This window comes from Elaeis guineensis, chromosome 7 (genome assembly GCF_000442705.2).
Source record: "Elaeis guineensis isolate ETL-2024a chromosome 7, EG11, whole genome shotgun sequence".
NCBI lineage: Eukaryota > Viridiplantae > Streptophyta > Magnoliopsida > Arecales > Arecaceae > Elaeis > Elaeis guineensis.
The window spans coordinates 75,942,966-75,961,087 of record NC_025999.2 but is presented as its reverse complement, the minus strand read 5'-3'; the positions used below and the strand labels follow the sequence as shown (position 1 = coordinate 75,961,087).

The 18,122-nt window shown below is 37.4% G+C and overlaps 1 pseudogene; it reads left to right on the top strand.

Moving 5' to 3' along the window:
* The first annotated feature begins 338 nt into the window (after window positions 1-338).
* LOC140859418 (zinc finger CCCH domain-containing protein ZFN-like) lies at window positions 339-15,851 on the top strand (annotated as a pseudogene).
* Window positions 15,852-18,122: the final 2,271 nt, after the last annotated feature.

Below are 18,122 nucleotides of genomic sequence, written 5' to 3'. Positions count from 1 at the left end.
CTCAAAAGTACTGGTCTTTTATTCAATAATTTGGATATACAAAAAATATCAGTTTTGATTAAATCAACCTAGCAAAGACCCTCATCAAATATATATTAAAATGATAGTCATCATTTGCTGATGAATATGTTAATTATGAGTACATGTCAAGCATGTGAAATTAAGAAATCATTAAAATTGACTTCGTTTATAAGTTAATAAGAACATTGACATTCAAATTAAAATAGATTAAACTCTAAAAAAATAAATTAAATAAAAATAATATTTTAAAGTTTTATTAAATTATTTGTATTGTTGTTATTATTGTCCTTCTCCTTCTTCTTCATCATTATCAACGTACCATTTGCTTTCGCTCGCGCGGGTGAAAAGGCCGCAAACGATTGGCTGTCTGAGAGCGGAGGGCTGGTTCTTTGTGGTGAGGAGAGCTCTTCGTCCTCCTCTTCCCCTCTCTCTTTCTCTTTCCTTCCTCCCCTTTTCCCTCTCCCCCTCTCTCTCCTTTCTCTCCACCTCCTCTTCTCTGATCGCGGCTTGGGAGGAGCTCCGACCGCTGAGATCCGGTGATTGATGGCGGAAGGAGCTCCAACCGCTGAGATCCGGTGATTGATGGCGGAAGCCCGCCCATGGACTACGACGGCGCTGGGATCCAGACGCGCAGCGCCAGGGCCACTGCCGCGGCCGTGACAGAGGCGTCGTCGTCCTTGCTCGCCCCTCCCCTTGATGAAGGTTAGTGTTAGGGTTTCTCGATGCAGCTTCCCCTTTGTCCTTGTTTCTCTCATTCAATTGGTCGCGGAAATATCACGAAAATTCGTGTCTTTGGGGATCCGTGGTGATGGGAATTCGAAACTTGGGTTTTTTCTGGTGAATCTGGGGTTCCTATTGGTGGAATTATGTACCTGGTTCCTGATTATCTATTTCGTTGGATTAGAATTTAGACGTTGTCGAAATGTTCTCTTTAGAATCCTTAATACTGAATCGGACGGGAAAGTAAAAGGAAGGGTTTTAGGTGTTTTTATTCTGTTTCGGTGTGTCAACTGTTTCAGTGGACTACGGAAGAAGAATGTTGCAATGAGAATGGCTTCTTATGATACGTTTCTGTTCATGTAGCAATGCCAAATTTCGAACGTTGGATGATTCAAAATTTCTGTGTCAAGCAACTGCCTGCATTGAAATTGCTACTGCATTCAAGCAGTGAATCCTGTATTGTCGTGACCAATTGGTGTTTCGTTGTGGAAATGACAACTGTACTTTATTTGTAGGTAGTGTGGATTTTTCGTCTTATCTTCCTTTCTAAATTTATTCCCTTACGAAATAATGGCAATTCGTCTTTTTCCTGAATCTTTGTCTTGGAATCCGCTTCATTTGTTTATTCCGCTATTCTTGTTTCTATTACTTTTCGTCTCGAAGTGACTATCTTTTAGCGTATAACTATGACAAGTTTCCTATGGAAGCATGTGGGATGTATTTTGAATCTATGCTTTGGTGCTACTGCAGAGACATTGTGGCAGATGAACATGAGAGGAGGCGAATCCATAGAATCTGGATCCTATCCGCAGCGCCCAGGAGAGCCAGACTGTGCTTATTACCTCAGGACTGGTCTCTGTAGATATGGGTTGACTTGCAGATACAATCATCCTCCCAATCGAAAGCTGGTAAAGCTTACTGCTTTTTATATCGTTTATACTACCCTCATGTGGGACTGTGCCTATTTGATCATTTTGCAAAACATGGTGTTCTTTTGGTATCTCTTTTTGGTCTTTATTCAGATTTGACATTTATTTTTGAGTACCTTTACTGAGCTATATGTTTGTAAGTGCCATTTTTCTTTTAGCTTTCATAAAGACACTTTTTACATTCCATTTATTCCAGTGCATTGATTGAGGCAGATTTAGATGAGATGTGGATGACCCAGATCATAATCTGACTATAAGATCTAACTTTTTGCCTGCAACAAATGCATATACACGCTTGACCCTTGCATTTCTTGGTATATCAATATTTATTGCTTGTAACTGCTCCTGTTCTTGATCATTGCTTGTAACAACTTCACCTTCTTTTCTACCTTTTGGTCTAGACTTTTCTCAAGCGTATGGGAACCTTAGAAGGTTTTCTGCAGTTCCGTGGGTGTAGGGGAACCATTTCAATTATAATTTCTAACATAACATATTCAAAGCACGATGGCTTACCTCACACCATTTGAAAACTTATAGATTCATAAGCACTCCTAGCATTTTCTTCCATTATGTGCTTAAAAACTCCAAAATTCCCTTTTAGTACTTGCTTATTTAAACATCAATGAAATTATAATTGTGATATTCTAGTATTTGCTTTCTTCAAGTCAGGTAATTTACATTCCCCCATCAATTACTTATGCTCGTTGCATCATTCTCTATCGATCTCAATACCATAGCTCATAGGTTGAGACTCATGATTATTGTTCTATATGTTTGTTTGTGCATGTGCGCATGTGCACATTGTGCTTTGTGAGTGTGCATGCACATTCTGATGCAACTATCATTTCCCATAAGTAATTGTACTGATTGGCTGAGTGCGGCAGTTGTGCCTAGGCCCAGTATCAGTGCAGATGTTTTAAAAAAAGTGGGCCTGAACCAGGCCTGATTCTGACTTGAATACAAGCATATCCTCAGGCCAGGTGGGGCCCAAAGCTGGCCCCTGTTCATTTTATCTTAGTTACAATTCCAAGTCCAATCTGAGATATTTTGGTATTTGTTTTGGGCCCAAGCAGGCTTTAGGGTCTAATATTCAAGCTTGTATCCAATTAGTTAAGGCCTTGAGGCTGCTTGGTCTAACATTCAAGCTTAAGATTTTAAGTGCTGGTGGGACGTTGGGGAATTCTGCCACCTTTGGTGCTTGAATTGGATGGGTCAGGAAGTGGCTGTGAATGGGGTGGGATGTCCCCATTCTGAGTGTTGAGCATGGGGTGTCCCTATTCCATAGGAAAATTAGGATGACTCCATCCTATAGTATTTAAAACTTTGCCATGGTGGCCCGTTGTAGTAATATAATTCTTTGATCATGCAAAAATTTTCTTATCTTGTAGCTCTTATTGACTAAGCTAGCATACCAAGTGAACCTAACTTCTGTTACTTGATCAGCAAAACTTCAATAGATGCACATGTCTCCTAACCTTCTTGTCCTTTCATCTTCATCTCTACTTTGTCAAGAGACTAGTATTAATACACTGTACATAGTTATGGTTTTGCTGATTCTTGGCCTTCAATGGAATATTCACTTATTAATTGATACTACAATCCTTACTTGTTCAGTGCTATTTTTGGTAATGTGATCTGCCTCTTTCATTGGCTCTTCCTAAAAAAGGCCACTTCATAGATAAATCTCCCTGCCTCCAAGTTGATATCATTCATTCCTCGATATTGTCACTTGGTTTGCATTTTATATGTCTAGATTTCTCTGCAAATTATATTATTGTTGATGCTGCTTGCTTCTAGATTCTTCGGAAAAAAAAGGCTTTTGATTGTCTAACAACGACACAACATCATGTATTATACAGTTTTCAAGTTTTATTATTCATACTCTAGATAATGTCTAACAGATGTTACACCTTCCTTGCTACATTTTTCTGCCTTAATCCTGACATCATATTGATTTCATCCCATTTCTACTTGCTCGTAGTGTAGGAACATAACCCATAGCTTATGTTGTGTAGTTTGACTTTTTTTGCTTAAAATCTTTGCATTTGATTTATGTTTTCTTCTAAAGAGAATAGTTAAACCGTAAGCATTTAATAAATCTTGATTCTTGACCATCACTCAAATGCCTTAGAAAAAGGTTTATAGAATTTTAGTTAGTATATACAGATAGTGCTAGCTTTGCTTGTGCTAGTCTCTTAATATGTTTTAAAAGAAGAATGCTTGAAAGGTCCATTTGCTTCTAATGTTAAAATTGTGGGCCTTCTTGGTTGATTTGTTCTACCATACGTGTGGGTGATTGCTTAGGCCTAGTTGAGGTTTGATAACTAAACAGCAATGCAACTACTCCTTGCCACACCCATCAGTTACATTACCTAAGGTGGAAAGGAAAAAAGAGAACTTATTCATGCATGTCTCCTTGCAGCCCTAGTCTAGAACTCTTGCCTAATTCTCCATGATCTCAATGATTACAGGATATTTGAATTAATTTGCAGTGAAAAAAACCCATAAGTTTATTTTGTGTTCTTACTGGAAGAGTTTTGCCCATGTTTAGTATTTGGCAGAAAGTCTCATTGTGTAGGATTTTGGCACTCTAAGATGATGCTTTTTGGGAAAACTTGATAAATGTGTACAGGACAATAACTTTATTGTTTGCATAAGATAGTTGGGTAGCAACAAGGACCCGTGAGCAGAAGATGAAATAGTAGAGAGAGGGATTTTGAGGTGGATATGTTAAAGCTAGTAGTGATTAAACTTATTTATTGTTATTGTGCAAACTCCTTTGAACATTCTGCTTGTGAAGCTCATGAGGTCCTTAGCATCCTGACTATGAATATTATGATAAGAAATCCAGCCATCTTATCTTTGAGGCTCTCAGCATTTCTCTTTCTAATCTTGTGAACAATAAGAAAAAGATCCAAGTCATCCATCAATAATATCATGCCTGTCGCACATGAATTGTGTGAGCCCCTTCTAGTTTTCACGAGGCTCATTAAATCTATCTATTGTGCCAATTTTCCAAAGATCCCATGAGAAGTTATCTTCTTATGAGAATTATGCCCCTCCCCATTCATTTGCTAATAAATGAATAGACAAAAAAATTGGGTGTGTTTTATTGCAAATTTACTGTTAGTAATCTTAATTGATAGGATCAGAACCATCCACCAAGTGCTCCTTTTTGACTAAATCATGTGCATTTTGCATGTTAAGATCTAGGCAGAAATTTGCAGATTATGTGAAAGTAAGTTGTCCCCAAGGTTTGAAATATCAATCAATTCAATTTGTTTCCATCAACATGTATCCTATTGAAGCACTGAAGCCTTCTCGATACAGGGTGGTTCTGGTTCAATATAGGGAGGCTCAATTTGGTACAGAGGAGACTTGGTTCAAGTGAAAAACATCCAAGCCATCCATGAGTTGCACAAACCAAGAGTGGATGAAGCTGTTCAAGGATAGATTGAGGCAAGTTTGTTTGGAACAATCCTGGACAGCACCCAAACTAAGCACTACCCAATTGCCCACTCAGGAAAGTGGTTTAAAGGGTGATTTTACCTTGTTTTCAACCATTTGAAGGTGGACAGAAGAGGAAGAGGGAACATGCTGCTACAAGGGTTTTCACATCAGATTGACTAATTTAAAAAATTTGTATGCGAGAAATTCATTCTAGTTGGGTAATTTTCCTCCATGCATTTTTTAATTGGACCATTAATTCATGACTAATTAGCAAAATTGGGGGGAAAGCTCCACCAAATTGAGATTACATTTTATTTAATCATTGGACTCATGCCCTAGAATATAAATCCAAAATCAAAGTTAACAAATTTTTAATTTAAATTTGACACATATTATCTTCTAAGTATTTTAGTCTGCAAGTTATATTATGTGATATTTATGCATGTGTACAGCTTCAGAACACACAGAAAACCTTCACTAAGGCAATTAGCTTGATGCTTCCTCCTTATTTCTTAGAAAAACATACACTTAGATAAGAAACCATGATAAAATTTTAAAATTGGAGTTTGAATGGCTGAAAAGGCTGTACCAAGCGATATCTGGGGCATATCTATGACTATTTTGTCGGTACGATCCTCGATGTGACATGTGTTGTACATGGTATTTTGATCCTTGAGTGTCTAATTAATAAATGATAAATTGAGATTTTGTTTGCATGGCTTGGACAGCTATAGTGTAGGCAAAATAGCCTCTATAACAAATGGGATGTAAATCTGGTAAAGGTAGTATAGTGCTATCTCTGTAGCTAATCCTGAGTTCGTGGATTAAGGCTTGCATCATATGTCAATTATGCTCAAAAGCATAATTTAACATTGCATAGATAATTTAATGGAAAAATAGTTTTATTCCTATTGTTGCTTTACAGCGGAGCACCTTGATGTCATATTCAAAGTAAACATCACATAGTTGCATTGGTGAACGATGATTTGTTACTGGATCTAAATTATGAACAAAGAATCACTTGGAGAAAAAAGTTGAAGTTCTTTGTGTCATGCATTGTAAAGATGATTGAGGGCAGAATTTTTAGTATTTTTTCATGATTATTAGCTAGAATCCATTCTATTTTTTGCATATTTATCAAATTGTTATATGGCATAGAAGATTTTCTACTCCCCAATGTTTAATTGTTGAGAATTCTTCATGATCAACAATGTTGACTTTTCTTCATGGATAGCTTAGAAATTTCCCATAAATGCTTTTCTTGTAAATGGTTTTTTGGTTGTTTTTATATTTTTTAAATGTTTTTTTGTGTTCACTCATGTAAGAAAATTCTATCAGAATGATGGTCTTGATCAGGTCCTGTTAAATGTTAGGCTATTGCTGCTGCAAGACTTAAGGGTGGATATCCTGAAAGAGTAGGTCAACCTGAGTGTCAGGTAACTGTACATTATCATTCTCCTCATAGGTGGTTCTCTTTATTTCTTTAGAAAATTTCCTTGCTTTTAAATATATGAGTTTGTTGGTGGTAAATAAATTCTGATCCATGACTACTTGGTGTAGTTGTGTGTTGCAACCTCCTGTAAAAGGGAAAAAAACTATGGAAATTTCTGCACAATATGCTTTAGTTTCTGTTTGTCCAGAATCAACACATTGTGCTGCTATGCATAAAAGGTTTCAAAGGCCCATAGCAAGGTTTAGGATATCGGTGCTGACCATGAATTGAAGGTTTGTTATCGGATTGGTATGGTATTGGTTTATGCTGTACCAACTTTGTACATATTGCATCATGGTACTATATAGTTTGAGAAATTTGCAACAAGTATCACTAATTCATAATATTGTCGTACGATAATGATTTTCAATATAGTTAATTAATTTTATAATTGTAATTATAGTTTAATTTTAAAATTTTTATTATATATCAATAATTTAATTTAAAATATAGGATTCTGAAAATTGAAATTTTTTAATAGTTCTGTGGACACCCCTGTGGCTACATACACACACACATAATCGAAAAATTTGGAGTACAGGCTCAGTTGCTCCCGAATGTCTGAAATTCATCCAAATTGTGCAATAAGTTAGGACCATGTGCAATAATTATGCACATATTCCACAAGATTTTCCTCCCTGAAATTATTTTTATTTTATTTTAATAATTAATTTAATTTATAAATAATATAATTAGAATAAAAATGAAATATATGTGAAAAACAAGAATTAGTATGCTGTAGTGCATCAAACAACATATTCTAATTTCAGACCAAATTGAAAAGTTTGGCATGAGTTCTGCTTTTCTACGTTTTTGCTAGTTGGAAGCCAAAAGAAAATAACTATAATGTGATCGGAATTTGCTGGATATAGCATGTATTCCAGCATTGAGGAGCCGGTGGAACTGCTGCACCACCGTCCTCCCTTGGTCTCTCGTTGTCCTGGTCAAAAGGGTCTTGGGGTAATTGGAGCTCCTAAAAGTGAGAGAACCCACCTCTCTCTCTCTCTCTCTCTTCTTTTTCATAAATTAGCTCCCTCACTAGTCTAGGCTCGGTGGTAATTGGAGCTCCCTAAAAGGAAGAAAACTGACCTCTCTCTCTTTCTCTCTCTCTCTCTATCTCTTCTTTTTCATTAATTAGCTCCCTCACTAGTCTAGGCTCGGTGCTGGCTGGGCCAGCCATGGTACAGGCCTGAACCAGTCTGTAATTTGAGATGTACCACAATGGCTTTGGTGTCTCACACCTGGTGATAGTGTCAGTTTTCCATTAGCATGCTAAGGTACTGGTGGTACCATCCTTGGTTCATATCTTGGATATCTTAGTGGGTAATTGTTTACCAAGATTACTATGATAATGTTCCATCTCAGCTGAGATGGAAGACTCAAGAAATTCCAAAGAAAAGAGATCAAATATCCCAAAATCTTTGCCAACATCTAATAGCGGAGTTTTGAAATATCTGCTAATGTAGTCGAAGAAAGTTTAGTCACTGTTCTATGGCTTGATTTTAATTTTACTAAATAAAACCCCTTTTTAAAATGCTAGGAGAAAAGATCAAAAAATTTTGGCCAATGTAATATCTTGTTGATTGATATCTCAGGTCATATCATCCATATCAGCTGAGGTAATAAGCTCCATATTTTATGTGTATTGTATCAGTGAGTGATGAAAACCTTGGTGTCCATTGGAGAAAGTGGAGTTGTCTCTAGCCATCTATTGAGATTCTTCAAAGAAGCAATCTATATAAAAGGGGTGATGATGCCAGTCTATATAAAAGAAGCAATCTGCTGCCTTGTTTTTTGAGAGACCTTTATTGTGGTTTATTATCTTATGGAATTTGGATCCCTATGGGATTTTTTAACCTGGGAAAATTATGCTTTGATTCTATTGGGAGATATATGCTTGTGTTGAGTGATCAAGCATTGAGTGGCAAGGGATGTTTATCTAGCAAATCATGGAAGTGTAAATCTTTGAGTTTTGCTGCTTTTTTAAACAAAGGATGTGATCAAGCCTAGTCACAAGTACCAAGGTTTGCCGTCTCATGCCAGACTCTGTACCAGTACCATTGTATTATAGTGTTGGTATGTAGTATGATATGAGATGGCGAGGTGTACCGAGTGTTAGTACAGTACGAGACTATATATTAGTTTAGTATGTATGGTACAATACTGACCAGCACGCAAATCTTGACAAGTAAAATGCTTGGTGCTAATGTTCAGAAGGATGGTCACAACAAATGAGTGCTGCTGAGGCAACTTGATATTATAATGCTGAATTGCTTGGCTGATGCCTTAGGCAAAAGAAAAGGAAAGGGGAGAAAGAAATCAGGCAGCATGACTGCCACTTCCTTTATCCATTTCCTAATGCTGCTATCTATAGCATTCCTTGTCCTTCCTCATCCTCTCTTTTCCTAGGAAGCATTAGGAACTCATCCTTATTGCCTTCCTATTTTAACTCCACATCTCTTTATTCTGCATGTGGGACTCTTACATGAAGAGCCACACTATGGTCAAAGGAGGACACAGATTTGAAAGTATCTGATGCACATACCAAGGTGTTTGATTTGTTGATATTTTCTTGTTTGAATGCAAACTTTTTAATGTATATATTGTCCAGGTTGCTTTGATATGCATTCAACTCATTGGCATTTACTTCAGTGTTATTTTAAATTTGTTTTACCTAGTCTAATGGTACCCTATCTTTCTTAGCACTTACTAAGTGTTTGAAATTCATTTCTATAACTATTCAATCTCTAATGATCAGTGTTTAATCTTACCTTCTTCTGTTTACCCTTTTGTAGTATTATCTTAAGACTGGAACATGCAAATTTGGAGCTACATGCAAATTTCATCACCCCAAAGATAAGGCCGGAATTCTTGGGAGAGCTGAACTAAATATTTTAGGATATCCAATTCGTCCGGTTTGTGCTTGCCATTTTTTAATATTTTTTTGTATTATCCAGAATTTTAATTAATCGTTACACTTCATGCCAGTTGTGTTTCCATGAAAACTTGTGTGTTTTTTTTGGTTGTAGAATGAGGAGGAGTGTGCATATTATTAAGAACTGGACAATGTAAATTTGGGAACACTTGTAAATTTCATCATCCACAGCCTTCTAATGTGATGGTTTCATTAAGTGGTTCTCCTTTTAATCCTCCTGTACATTCACCCACGTCCCTAGTCAATCTTATGCTGGTGGTTTGACCAGCTGGCCGTCCTCAAGAGCCTCTTTCATTCCAAGCCCTCAATGGCAGGGTCCTTCAAGCTATGCTCAAGTGATTCTTCCTCAAGGGTTGGTTCAAGTTCCCAGCTGGAATGCATATCCTGTGAGTTCTGTTTGCACATTTCCATTATGTTCTGGACTTAGTAGTAGCTCATTCATATAAAGAGCTTAGTAGCTCTCTTGTTTATCCAACATACACTGCATTTGAACAATAACTCATATCAAGAATATGTTGATTTTCTTGATCGTGTGATATGCAGTGGTGTGGTCCATTATGCTTATATATATGCATGTCTATATATATGGTGCTCTGTAGAACCTCTTTTCATTTTCTAATATACTCCAGCGTGGTCTGTCATGCTTATTATGTATATGCCGTGTCTGTGTATATGGTGCTATATAAAAACTCTTTTTCATTTTCTTTTTGTTTTTCCTTAAACTTTCTCTATTTGGACAACTAATTGTAAATATATTGTGTTACTCTTTAAGCATGGAACTTTCTGTATTTTTGTGCATGCTAAGGTGACAACTTGCTCTTCTTATTTTCCTTTGTCCATGTATTGTCTTTGTTCGACTAAATTCCTTTTTTCCTACTTTCTATGTTGCAATGCAAACTTTGGAGCCTTGACCTCATAAAGATAAATTAACTCCTTTTTTGTTGTAGCTTCACATCCCCTATTTTTGAAAGAAAATAGCAAGAAAGGTTTTGAATACTCGAGTTTAACATTGAGTATTTTGTACTGAACCGATGCTTCTTAGCCCTCTGTGCTGACACTACATACCTGACCGGCATACCATATTGACACTCAAAATGCCCACATTGGTTGGGTGCTGGTGCAAGTACTGGTACCTATGCCTAAAAAACCTTATTACAAGCACAGTGCAATATTATAATATGAAAATAGATTATCCAAACTAACCTTCATTATTGTGCCTCATGGCAAAAGTTCTAACCATGGTTTGTTGAACCATGTTGAATCGGTCGGTTTAGAGCATACTGAACGAGACCGATTGGCTGCCAGCATGATTTGACATATAAAATCAATTCACTTCTCAAAGTGATTCGATGATGTCTAATACTCCTCAATTACGACCTCGACTCTCCTCCTTGCTCAAAGCCCTAATCCTTCGCCCTCTGATGATGACATCGAAAGCGACCACCACTACCACCACTGCCGAGGTCCCCCAGGCCCTAGGAAAGTCTCTCTCCTCCTCTCTCTCACTCGTCAACGGCCTCTCCCTCTCTCTCCCTCTTTTATCTTGGCCTCTCTCCCTCTCCCTCTCCCTCTTTTTCTCTCCCCATTCCTCCCTCTCTCCCTCAACAATGATGGCCTCTCAGCCCTCTCCCTCTCTCCCCCTCTTCCCCTCTCTCTCAGCCTCTTACTTTCCCACCCTCCCTCTCTCCCCCTCCCTTCCTCCCCCTTTTCCTCCCTCTCCCTCTTCCTCTCCTTACCCCTCTCCAGCTCTACTCATGTTGGTATGCCCTGGAATGGCATGGTATGCACTCATACCATGCCAAACCAGTCGCCAGCTAGTGCTCTTTCGGATAGTTGTTCGGCAAACCTTGGTTCTAATCCAAATATCTTGCTGGTAGTTGGGATCAAGATTACCCATCAAATGATACTTTTCACCATTTTGTGCATATTAGGTGCCAGGTTCTTGTTTCCAAAGTGCATAAATTTTTGTGTCATGAGAGGCATTGCACCCTAGAGGCCCTATGGTGATTGGAGGTGACCTTCTGTAAAAAGAATATATATAAGTAATAAGACGTCAATTGAGGATAATGAAAAATCAGTAAAGTGAGAGAAAAAAACTTGGAGATAATATTTTGGTAGATTGTGCTTTTTTTTGCCTTAGGTTGCTGATTGCCGTTCTAGAAAAGAGTTCTAATTAAAAAAAATTAATTTGTGGCTCCATCTCAGCGATAGTTTTCTTTTCTTGTATCTTCCACCATTGGATGAATCTCACTTTCTTCTCTGCCTTTCTCAATTTACGAAACTAGAATTGGCTAAGGCTGCTAATGGATGCAGGAAGTACCAAAAATCAAAGTTATTATGTAAGACGTAGGCGCAAGAACGACAAATTCAGGAAAGCAATCATGTCTTTATCCCCTATCTTAAGAGTACCTTCTTACGCTTTTCTTTCTCCCTAATATTTTCCCATAATAAGGTTTTTGCCTTTCGCTGATATATCTTTTTCAGTTAATGCACATTAAGCCCACAGAAGACTTGATATAGTCTTTTGTCTTGGGCTGTACTGCTGTAATGTAATTGATTTGGTATTCTTGCTCTTCTCCAATATTATGTTGGTTCTCCAATTTATTTGGTGTTGCAACAACCAAGAACTTGTTGCCCGCTGAGGTCTTGAAGCAGGATTCTGAGCCAGTGCCTGTGATTTCTGATGTTATGATTTGTTTTGCTTTGTCAGTCAACCTCTGTACAAATCCACTGAAATTTGTTACCACTTCACCTATAGGAAAATTGATGGTTTAGTCTATGAGAAATTTGATGGCATCTAATTTCTGCAGAATTTTCTTTGTTTTATGAACAAGTGGTCACGAGGTTCACTGTAAACTAGTCATGATCATTTCAAAACTATTTTTTGGGTTTCATTCAGGGTATAAGCTTAAGAGTAGTTTAGAAACATGAATATCAAGGTGATCATATTTACATTAAAAAAAAAAAAACAGCAGAAACATGTCTACAATGTATAAACTAGAGAATTTTCATTTGTGTCATCTTCTTTTACTAATCATATATATATATATATATATATATATATATATATATATATATATTAAAATGGAGGCTTTGCCCAAGCAAAGCCTCGTCCGCCACATGGATACATTAATATTTACTTAGTTTGACACGTGTATCATATTTTCCGTCCCCGCACCTCCTCGTCGCGCACGTGAAGCAACCCCACCGCCTCCCATGATTTAGTCTTGGCTTCAAAAAACAACACACAGCACAAGACGAGAAACCAAAAGGCTTGGATTTGTAAGAGAAGAAGCTCCATATCCATAAAAAATCGCTGAGGAAAAGAAATATTTCTATCCCCGCACCCTTTGCCGCGCATGTGAAGCAACCCCACCGCCTCCCGTCGATTTGGTGTCGGCTTCAAAAAACAACACACAGCACAAGACAAGAAACTAAAAGGCTCGGATCTATAAGAGAAGAAGCTCATATCCATAAAAAACCCACAGAGAAAAAAAAAGAGAAGGGAAGACTAAATAGGGAGCGAGACAAGCATCCAAGAGAGAGAAAACAGGTTGTACCTTAGCTGCCCGCCTCTTTCTCTCAAGAGAAGGAAGACAGAGAAAACTAGAGAGAAGAAAGGTGGAGAGGCGGCGAGGAGAGGAAAGAGAGCAGGACAAGGGTTCAGAAGAGGCATCTAATAGAGGAAAGTTGGAATGAATTAAAATAATTTAAAACAAAAGAAAGAAAGAAAGAAAAGCTGGTATAGCAACGCCCTGGTAATAATACTAATTTTCTTTTGATAAATGTTATAATATATAAATAAATAATTATCAGTAATTTAGTAGTTTATTATGTTACATCTATGGATAGAATCTCTCATGGAAAGCACACTGAAAAATCTAAAAGATATAAAAAAATATTTAGAAAGAAATGTAGTAATTAAAGGCTGGCAGATATCGTGGTCTTGCGAAGTTTGGTTTGGTTGTTTATGCTTGTTCGCATCCATTTCAAAGACTGCAAAAGAAAATAAAGGGCATGTGTTGCTCTGTCCTTGCTTTTCTCCTCGCTTCCATGGAGTCATGGTTTGAGGGGGAAAAAATCATGGGATCGCACGTGTTTAGAGCTTCGTGTCTATTGGAGAGTGAAAGAAGCCGCTAGCATGGAGCCATGAAAGGAGGTCCATGGAAGGTCGAGATTGATGACAAGGACGTCGCCATAGACCACTATCTTTCGACGGTGGGGATCCGATCAGAGCTCGGGGGGTTGGATGTATTGGGGCAGGAGGTGGAAGAGGCCCACCTTCGTGAGGGCCTATATCTATTGGAGGATTTTTGATCGCGCTAACCGCTTCATGGAGTCACGGTTTGAGAGCTTCTCTATTCAGACGCTCCAAGGCTCCCATCTGGTTGGGGCTCCTAAGGACGGGAAAAATAGAGGAAAAATGGGGAAAACATAGGAAAAACCAATGAAAACAGAGGAAAGACGGAAAAAATTTAAGGGTAAGACTTTCCCCACATAGATTATCTCTTTTTTTCATTTCTTTTTCTCTTCATTTCATTATCTTTTTCAGAGATTTGTGGGAAAGGAGAGCACTTCAAAGAGATTAGAGGGGTTTCTTAGGTTCCAATTGGTTTTTTTTTGTGAAGGATATGGAATTTTGTGCGAGCTGTGCGGTGTGAGTTGGTCCTTAAGGTTTTAAGAGTTTCATCTAATCCCAAGCCCTATAGATGCCCACTTCCTCCTCACTTTCCTAGCTCCACCTCCCACCGTCTCTGTCGTCACCTTCCTTTCCATTGTCACTAGTGTCACGCTTCTCCCCTCTAATCTTCCTCGGTCGGAACTTCACAAGATAAATAAAATCAAATATTATTTTAGAAAAATTACATCCCATGCATCGCATGGGGCTATAAGCTAGTATAATGTTTAAGGTAGGATGCAGGCATACACTGCTTTGGATCTGTTAATAACACATGATGAAATAGGAGTTGAAGTCCTTACTGAAGTCCTAACTCAAACTCAAGATGCGTAATGAATCGATCAAATCTAGAATTGAAGTTCATAACGGTAATATCCACACAAATTTGAATGTGATTCTCTCATGTTTATCCCTGTTCTTCTCCATGAGTTTCTTTACAGTACATTAGATATCGAAAAGTTACCTTGAGCTTTCAGGAATTATGGAAGTAACTTATGTTGGTAGCTAATGCCTCACGTGTATCTGGAACATCGGATTGAATTTTCATGATAGGGCAATTTGTGTTATATTTAGTTACATTCATTTTAGGCATCTGAAATATTGATTATCAATTTTCTGTTGTGTTATTGTTAGATAGAGTTGGATAATACAATCTGTTTTTAGTCCATGGAATTTTGCCCTTTGAGGTAATCCTGAAGGTTGAAGCTTTAGCTACCATAAATTAAGATATTTTTACCCACAATCATCCTTTTTCCATACAGCTGCCTCATCTGAATTAGGTACCAATGTTGTGTCCATTGTGTTATGCATACATGAATGTGCACACATATATGTATGTATTATATATTTACATGTATTTCACACTAACACATACACAATTCATACACATGTATGAATTTATGTGCATATGTGTATAAATATTATTCACTGTTGATCAGCTTGAATCCTACAACTGCTAGCCTAAGATAGTGCAAGCAACCATTTGCCCAAGTATACATCAGGAATAGATGATTTCAATTCCTGTTAAAATTTGTGTCCTCATAAGTTTATCCTACATTACTTGCCTGTGTTATGTTGCCCAAAACATGACCCCCAGAATCAGATATTACTTCGTTGTTCAACCATACTCATCAGTTTCTGTTTTCCTAACAAGTCTATGGTTTCTTAGATCTGATATTAAATTACCTACAGGATTTGTTTAAAGTGTTTGTTATTATGCTCTGAGTTTTCTCTGCAGGGACAATTGAGGTCTGTTTCATCTTCTGAAAGCCAGCAACAAGCACCAGGGCCTGTTCAAATATACGGATCTTCTCGCCCAAGTGAAACAAGTGCAGGAGCTCAAGGGATAGTCTCATCATATCAATCCAGTTCTATTCCTATGGGCCAGTATGCATTGCAGATGGATAATGTGTTTCCTGAGAGCCTGATCAACCTGAATGTCAATTTTACATGAAGACTGGAGACTGTAAGTTTGGTGCATCCTGCAAGTTCCATCATCCTAAAGAGAGATTGATCCCTGCTCCTAACTGTTTGCTGAGTCCTTCTGGCCTTCCGCTACGCCCAGTAAGTTCTACTGTCAGGTGCAACCTTCATATTTCCCTAATGACTTGATTTATGACCCATGTATGTTTTAGTCCATGCTGAGTAACTTTTATATCTGTTTTATCAGTTGCTGGTGATGTAATAAAGTAGTGTTCTTTTGTTTCATTTTGTTATGTTACTCATGCAGAACTTTTGCCTCCTTTCATTGATGTTTTTGTTAAATATCATTGAAGTATTTATTCTTTATCTTCTTCTAGATTAGATTGAAACTTTGTGTGAATACAGGTTGCAGTTTTCCATTCACATAGCTGACTTGAAATTGAGATACTGACCTGTAAACATTGTGCAAGATGCAAACTAATTTGATGAGCAGTAAGACAAACTGGAGATATGCGGATTGTGTAAGATTTATTCTAATTTACCCTAGAAGAAACCTTGCTTAATAAGCAGCAAGATTAGTTTCAATTAGGTGGATTGTGTTAAGCCGAGAAGCAGTTGATCTGCTTTTACCAAGGTTCTCATGGCTCTTTCATGGTCTGTGGCTCTGTGCGGTGGTTGACATTAGCTTGTACCACTTTGAGCATACTTGAAGCCATTTTCATAAGTTTGGTATTTTGTCAATAGGTTAATTTTGAATTGAAAATGTAGAAGTTTATACAAAAAAAAAAAAAAGAAAGAAGGATTCAGGGAAATGGAAAAAGAAATGGTATATGTGTACATCAGAGCCAAGAGAACACTGATTTAGGATGAAACAGAACTTTTGTTCTTCTAGTTATAGATTATTGATGATTCATGATTAGTTTGTGCAGATCTTTGTGGAGGAGATATACAGCAGGACTGTGCTTTTGCTTATATTATTTCTGATAACACCTATCCTGTGTTAAAATAATTTCTCAATGAAAAAGGTATATTTTCAGAGGGGATTCTAAGTAGGATTTTTTTAGCCATTCCTATAGTTTATTCTTCAGGACACTTTTCCTTGATCATCCACCTTGGATCTCTCTTAACTGAGCCCTCACGTAGTTTGAAGAATTCATGGAACACCGACTAAAAGTTAGTGCGTAACATGGGGACAAGCATGCTAATGGATCTATGCATTCTAACATACTGAATGCTTAACTAAGCTTTCACTCCTTCTAATTGCACTATGCTCTTTACCATGCAATGTGATCCACATGAGGAAGGCCATGCTGCACTCTATGTGCATCATAGGATGGTTGTATTTATACAAGCCATAAGCCATTAACAAGTGAATTAGGGCTGGCGAAGATGGTCGTCATAGATTCTTTCAAATAACATGTGTTTTTTGATAAAGGATATCAGTTGATTTTAGGCAATCACTCAAGGGCTTTTTTTGGGTGAAGTTTTGAGTAGCTTCCTTTGTTCTTGACAGTGCTAACAATCAACATGTATTAAAGACGCTCAAGTACGGAAGATGCATAACTAAAACATCCATATAGGGTTTGTTCAAAAAATATTGTGCAATCATATAGTTGTACATGGTGCCCTCTATATAGAAAAGATTTGTACACATGCAGCCCGCATGCCGTACCATTAGTATCACCAAACTCCTACGTAATGCAATGATCTTGTAGCAGAATGCTGAGTGATGCAACTGGGTGGTGATGAGGAGCTCATCAGATACGAATCTATATCGTGTTGGTGGTAGATCTTGTACTTTAACTTGTCAAAGGATCAACTGTTTGATATTGGCATGAGATAGTGTCACCAAATTTGTTGTGGTAACTTCATAGCCTCTCAGTCTTTGCAAAACTTTGTTCATTTCAATGACCATTGCATGGTAATGTGATTGGTCATTCAGGATGCTTGTGTAGCTTTGAGTGTGTCAAATGAATGTCTTGCGCTTGGCTATGACGAAAGAGTTTGTTCTTCTCTGATGCAATCACATCAGAAATGTACCCTCAACATTTAAAATAGGAAAAATCTAGGATATTCTGAAATATCCCATCTGCTCTAAGCAGGCTTTGATTTGGTCACTGTAGCGAATGCCTACCAACAAAAAAGAACATAGGAATCTGCTCATGTTTCAGACTCATCTGTTAATCATGTTCAAGTGCAATATTCCTACTAAAATGAACCAATCAATTAAAAAAATCAGTGTTCTAATTAATTATATCAAGCAGTTTAGGTTAGCCAAATTGAAGATTTATTTATCATAATGTTAGTTTTATTATTCTAATTTGATATATAAAAATCTGAAAATGATTAGGAAGGCACTTTATAACTTAATTACCAATATCTTTTCCATTAATTTTACTGGTGACTAACTAAAGTTTTACATTCCATTTATCTTGCCAAGAAACTTATTACAAAGAACTAGGTTATCCTTACAAA